Below are 7,569 nucleotides of genomic sequence, written 5' to 3'. Positions count from 1 at the left end.
AACAAATTAAATAATGTTGACTTTAATTATTCGTACCGTGACGCGTATTACATTACTGTGGAATTCCAATTTTTACTTCTCCATCATACAAAATATTATCGAATATAAATAGTGAAAATTTTACCTAATCTTTCGATCACTTCAGTCTTTGGTAATTAATTACATATAAATATACAAAATTATACTTAACATTTTAATTTTTAACTAAAATTATTTTTGGAGTATTGATCAGTAAATACTCGAACTTTTCCTATTTTCTGATTTTACACTCAACTTTAAAATCTGCCTATTTATTTTTGCACTCGTCGATTTTTTTTTTACCCCAAATCGTTGTTGACATGACAATCGGATTGAGAAGGAAGTTTGAAGTGCATAATGGATCAGGTAAATTTGTTGTCAATTTGGGAGCTAAAACATGTAATTGTAGGGATTCGGATGTCAATAACGATTTGGGGGTAAAACTTCGCTGAATGTAAAATCAGAAAGAATACAAAATTCATGAATTTATAGGCAGATTTTAAAGTTAGAGTGCAAAATCAGAAAATGAAAAAAAGTTCGAGCATTTACAAGCTAATACCCATTTACTTTATAATCAAAAATTACATATACTTTTAACTTTTTGAAATTTGACCTGGCTCCAAAATTTTTCGATTAATAACTTGATTGTCTGGAATTTGATTGACAATTCAAAGGTACCGTTAAAAATAGGGGTGAGCATTCAAATTACGGATCAGATTTTTGCCTGATCCGATCCGATTCAAAAATCCAAAGTTTGAAGAAAATAAAATCCAATCCGAACCATATAATCTGTAGATCCGAATGCAAAAATCCGAAGTTTTCGGATGAAATTCGATCCGAACCGAAAAAATCCGAAAATTCAAAAAGACAAAAAAAAATAAAAAATAAAAAATCAAAATACACACACCTAACAAATTAGACAATATACAAAATTAAATAATTCAAATTTTCAAATTAAAAAAATTAAATAATATATATATATATATATATATTATTCAATAATTCAATAATTCAAAATTTCAAATTAAAAAATTAAATAATATATATATATATATATAGATTAAATACAATTCGGATTTCGGATTAGTTCGGATTTTAAAAGTACTGATCCGATCTGATCCGAAAATTCGAAAATTACTTAAAATTCGATTCGATCTGATCCGAAGATCCGATTAATCCGAACCAAAGTTTAAATTTCGGATTGGATATTCGGGTTTCGGATATTTTGCTCACCCCTAGTTAAAAATATCCTAATAATAGCTCTCTAATATATTCATATTGTTGGATTTTGGCCACCGAAAATGAAAAAATATAGAGTTTCATGACATCAACTTTCATGCTATTTTTTAACCACTTTCAATAATCAAAACTCAACAACATAACTATTATTAGAAAGATAAAGATAGCGTGAAGAGCTTTTCAACTGTATATTCGAGTTGCCCGTTAAAATTCAAACAATCAAATTATTTGCCAATGAATTTTGAGCGTCTCAAAGGTCAAATTCTAAAAAGATAAAACATTATTATTTCTTTATTAAAATATACATTTGATTAAAAATAAAAATTCAAGTATTATTAATCCTATTATAAATAATAAAAGTAGTTAATTTTCATAATTAATTTGGGAGAAATGGCATGTGCAAGTAGGGATGGAAATCTACCCGCGGGTAACAGATATCCGTGAAAATCCGAAGCTACTAGGGTGGGTTTGAGAGGCATTTGATATCCACGGATAGTTTCGTGGTTGCAATTCACTATCCATTTAGTTCGTGGGTATGGCTTTGGATACTTACTATCCATATCCGTGAAACCCGATTACCCGCGAAAAATACCCGTCAAATATCTATGAAATACCCACAAAATATATTTAAAATATGGACTTTAGATTTACATATTAGATATGGGCCACCACATTTTAAATTTAAAATATATTTGAACTATTTTATTTGTGTTGATTTTTTTTTTGTATTAAATTTGTTATAAATTTATATTTAAATTCTATTTCACGGGTATCCGACGGATAGCGGGTGACGGATACCCGCCGGATAGCGGGTCCGCGAATACCCGACGGGTAGCGGGTATCCGCGGATGGCGGGTTTGGATATCATTTGATATCCATGGATAATTTCGTGGTTAAAAATCACAATCCATTTAGTTCGTGGGTATGGATATAAATAGTCATTATCCGTACCCGTCGTACCCGATTGCCATCCCTATCCCTATGTGCAAGATATTACGTCAGTGGGTGCGGTGTAAGTTTTTTTTTTTTTTTTGAACAAGAAGAAAATTTGATTACTGTAAATCTGAGAGAGCAATATCTATGAGCCAGGGTGGGAAGCCCGACTTCCAGATCATTACATCAGGAACGCAAAAAGCAAAACGAGCTAACTCATGGGCAGCTCGATTAGCTTCACGTCGAACGTGAAAGAACACAAGCACAACTTTCTCCGTCGCTTGTTCGAATGCCTCCCAGTACTCATTATAGAGGGAGTCAGACCCATGGGTCACATCTTGAAGCACATGAATGGCCAGGAGGGAGTCCGTAAAGGCAACAACCGGTCCGTAATCAAATTTGATGCAGAATTCGATAGCAAGTAAAAGGGCATGAAGTTAGCCGAGGAGCACCGTGGGTGAGTAGCAGATGCGCTGGCAGGCTGCTGCTACAATCGCACCCCCGGAGTCGCGCAGGATAAACCCCGCTCCCAGCCGCTGGCCCCCCTCGTCAAAGGCCACGTCCACGTCAAGCCGGAGAACCTCCGGCAGAGGGGGAAACCAGTTCCTCTCGCCCTCAAGTTACTAAAATTAAATTTGGATTTTTTTTCTTACGGTATAAATTTGAATTTATTTTAGAAGGGTTGACTCTTACTACAAGGGTTTCATTTTTCTTTGAAAAAAACAAGGGTTTCATTTAATCCTCACAATTATCGAGGAATAATTTTTCCCCAAAACTTCCGATGACTTATTCTGTTAATTTGTAGGTGTGTTTTGTTACGGGTCTAGACATTCCAACCCTCGAATTTATTGAAGAATTTGTCTACATTACATGCGAATAAAACACGATAATATATTGCCTAAACAAAAACACGATAATATATAAAACTACTGAGCAGCCTACTCCGTCGAATTTTCATGAAAAATTACTTAAATAATATTTATAAATTAAAATATTATATTTTAACGTGATAATATTTAATAATTTATTGAAACAAGTTTTAAAAGATAAATAAAGTTGTAACAAAAAAATAGGTTAAAAAGCATGTTTCTTTGATTTGTTTTTTATTTACATGTTCAAAGAGTTTATCAACTATTTGTATATTACAAATTCGATTGAAATGTGACTCTACTATGTGTTCTTGTCTCAAATTCATATAGTAATACTTCATCCATCCCATTATAAATATTTCATTACTTTTGGGCACGAAAATTAAGAAACATGTAGAAAGTAGATAATATATTGTCAAAAAAGGAATGAGACGTCCAATTATGGAAAGTGAAACATTTGTAATGAGACGTATGAGGTATCTATTAAATATTTGAATATATTTAAATTTATAAATAAAAGTTGTTAATAAATACTCCTTTCGTCTGCCAAAAATATAATACTTTTGGTGGGCACATGTTTTAATAAAACTGGTGGTGATTTTTATATAGTGCAGAAATGGTCCCACCATTTTTTGTAATGAATGGTTGAGATTGAATTGATGGTAGTTTTTTTTTGTGAATAAAGAGTATTTATAAGGATAAAAGATAAGGAAAAGATGTGAATCAATGTTCAGAAAAAGAAAGTGTCATACTTTAGGACAAAAGTGTCATACTTTTCGTGGACGGGGGAGGGAGTAGTATTCACAAGAAGTTTACGAATTCAACGAACCTATATAGTATACCTGTCACAGGATATGGTGCTTTGGGTAACGATGAGATCATTGGGTGTATGAATAATTTGAAATTTATGTGATAGAGGAATGGGATGGGTTTAAGGGGGAAATATTTTGTCCAAATTTATTGTTTTCGTTAGGAGAAGAGAAAGTTGCTTGTTTTTGGGAAGATCCTTGGGTTGAAGGAGGGGTTGTTTTGAGGGATAAATTTTATGCTCTTTTTAAGTTGTCGGTACAAAAAAAAAATTGTAAAGTGAAGAATATAAATATTTACCGTCAAGATTGGCTTTTGGCGAGAGCTCGGGGCACCAGACAACATTCTGCTCCTTCTTCTTCCGCTGTTTGCTTGGGCTGGCACGACTTACCGGAGGGAGATGTTCTTTGTGGGGTGGATGCTGCTTTCTTCGAGGCTGATAATGCGATGGGGCTTGGTCTGGTTTTCCGAGACCACAGCGGCAACTTTCTCACTGGCGCCTCGCTGAAAATTCCGGGCATGAGGAGTGTTGATGAATGTGAAGTTCTGGGCATCAAGGAGGTTCTTTCTTGGATAAAACGCCTTGGATATGTTAGTAGGATCGTGGAATCTGATAGTAAGCGTGCTTGTGATGAAATTATTTCTGGTAGAAAGAACATTTCTGAGTTTGGTCTTCTTGCTAATTTCTGCCGGGAGGAACTTTCCACGCTTCCGGGTTTCTGTTTAAGACATGTTCGGCGTGATCAAAATATTATCGCTCACGGTTTGGCGAAAGCTGCGAGAGATTTGTCGTCACATCATGATTGGAATGAACCTCCGGCCTTTGTGGTGGGTCATCTCCATACCCCTTGTTCTTGTGATAAATAAGATTTCACTCGTTCTCTTCAAAAAAAAAAAAATAGGAGAAATAATTATTGGGTTTGAGGTTTTAAAGGTGAGAGTGTTTAATTCAATTGAAATGAAAGAATTCTTGGAGTTATGGTGTCTTCTTTGCAGGTATATCATGAACAAATTGGAGCCGAAATCATTTATTTGGAAAAGCTTGGCCGATGGAATTTTTTCAACAAAATCAATTTACAACTCCCTTTTCAAAGCGCTCTTTGCAGTGGAAAATGTGGACTCGATGTTGGCTAAATTGTGGTGCAAAGGTGTTCCAAGTAATGTCTCTTCTTTTCTTTGGAAGGCTATACAAAATAGAGTTCCAATTAGAAATAATTTTGAAAAAAAGGGGGATTATTTTGGATGATCAAGATAAAATGTGTATTTTTGTACCTATCCTTTGGAGGACATTGATCATCTATTGTGTTCGTGCAATCTTTCTTATGATGTGTGGCGAAAGTCTTGGATGATTTGATTTTCAAATGGCTGGATGTAATATTCTTAGATGATATTATGCTCAATTTGTTGGCATCCGAAGGGGAAAGACGAAGAATAAGATATTTTCAATATCGTTTGACAATGTGTTTGTTGGAGCATTTGAAAATCTAAAAATAATGTCATTTTTAGCGAGATCAAATTAAATGTAGAAAGAGTCAAATTTAGATCATGAAAGTGGATTCATTCTTTTTTCGATTCTTCTTTTACTTATTTTCTTCATGATTGATGCTCTAGTCCAATTACATGCATTCCATCTATTCTTTAATTAGGTGGATTTTTAAAATTAATTAGGTTTATTTAATTTAATGGGTTTAAAGAATTATGTTGTTTATTTAAATAAATTAAAGTATAATCTAAAATATAGTGGGTCGCCACATTTTAGACCTAATTACTACCAAAATATGGTGTTTGGGTGTTCAATTGCCAAATCACCGAAAATAAATAAATAAATATGTTAAAACTACGCATGTGAAACTTTACTTGTTTTCAATCGACTAAACAAAACACAAGTCAGGCCTCTGCAACGAGATTTCATACATCTTACCTCTTAGAGCACTCCCAGCAGAAATTCCAAAATTATGCTCCTACGTTCCTCCCTAAAGCTTCCCTATTTAATTTTAGGATCTCGATTTTATAAATGCATACACCAGATCTCCTATTTTCTATATAAAAGCAATAATTATGTGTGGGCCCAACTAATTATAAGCTTAAAATAAATTTAGGGTGGGTGTAAATTTAAGATTAAATTTAGGTTGGTGTAAAATTTTTTGTGGGCCCCATCCAATTTAGGGGATCTGCTGGATGCATTTTTTATCTCATTTTCAATTGTTTTAGCCTAATTTTAGAGTTAGTGATGCATTTAGGTGATCTGCTTGGAGTGCTTAGGCCCTCTGTTTCATTTACATATACTTGTATATAGGCTTAGTTTGATAATATATATATATATGTAGGGAGAGGTTCAAATAAGAACCACTAAATAAAATTAGAACAGAGAACCATTTTAAACCATTCGATCATCAAGATCTACGGTGGATGCATCATCTTGGTGGATGAATGCAGATCCTGGGTTCGAATCCTGAAGGGAGCAAAAAATTTATTATTTTCGGATGCATTAAATTTAATAGCAAATGCATTAATTTATATAGTAGATGCATTGATTTTAATGGTTCTTATGTTCTCACGATAAGTATGGTTCTCACTATAACCGCACCCTATATATGTATATATATATATATATAGAGAGAGAGAGAGAATGGATCCACGGAGAATCCATATATTTTTAAGAATAGAGAATTAATAACCACCCTTAGATATAGCAGATCGGATGGTTTAGGTAATTTACGTTAATTAATTCAGAATTATAGTCTTTTTAATTGACGTGTATTTTAAAAAGTTAAATAAAATACACAAACTTTATTAGTTGTTTAATTTTGATTTCGATGAGCCATGTAGACGCCATGTAGTTTTTTAATTTGAAAAAAATGAAATAGGAGTCAAAATTGACCAACTAATAAAGTTCGTGTATTTTATTGAACTTTTCTAAATATGCGTTCAAAATAGATTTTGCCAAAATTGGTTTATTTATATGCAATTATACCTATTTTTTACTCATTTATTACTCCCTCCGTCCCAATAGTAGTGTCTCACTTTCTTTTTTGGGCCGTCCAATAGTAATGTCTCATTTCCTTTTTGACTATATATTGTTTCTCTATACCTAATATTTAAATAATTTTCACCAATCAAATTTATCTACTTTTTAATACTCTTTAATCTCTGTGCCCAAAAGTAATGAGACACTACTAATAGGACGGAGAGAGTATTATATCTTTATTTAATTCTTTAACTAGTACGTCCTTTCATGCGATACACGATTCACAATATATTTATTATTTTAAAAATTTTAAATTATAGATGTTGAATTATAGCGTGGGATCCTATTCTAAACGGTGGATTATCTGCACAAGCGTGAAAGATGGTGAAAGAGAAACTGTGGAATATGTAAAAGAGAGTGAAAAGTAGATTGTATTTATGAGCGTGTGTGTTACAAATGACAATAGAATCTATTCATAGTATGCATGGGTTTGGGGGTAAAATAGTAATTTCTTCTTCGGGTCACACGATACGCATGAAATGCGGACGCAGAGCTGAAATCGGTGTGTCAGAATCTGTTAACCTTTAGATCTTGATGACATCAGCACATATGAGCAGAGTTGTTTTCTATCCGAGCAGAATTCTTCTTCGGTCTTTGTCTTTCATCAATTCCAGATTACCTCCGTGGCCTTTGGGCAGAGCTGTTGATACCCTTCCAGTGCTTCTCCTACTCAGA

This window comes from Salvia miltiorrhiza, chromosome 1, assembly GCF_028751815.1.
Source record: "Salvia miltiorrhiza cultivar Shanhuang (shh) chromosome 1, IMPLAD_Smil_shh, whole genome shotgun sequence".
Lineage (NCBI taxonomy): Eukaryota > Viridiplantae > Streptophyta > Magnoliopsida > Lamiales > Lamiaceae > Salvia > Salvia miltiorrhiza.
Note: the sequence above shows the minus strand (reverse complement) of the source record.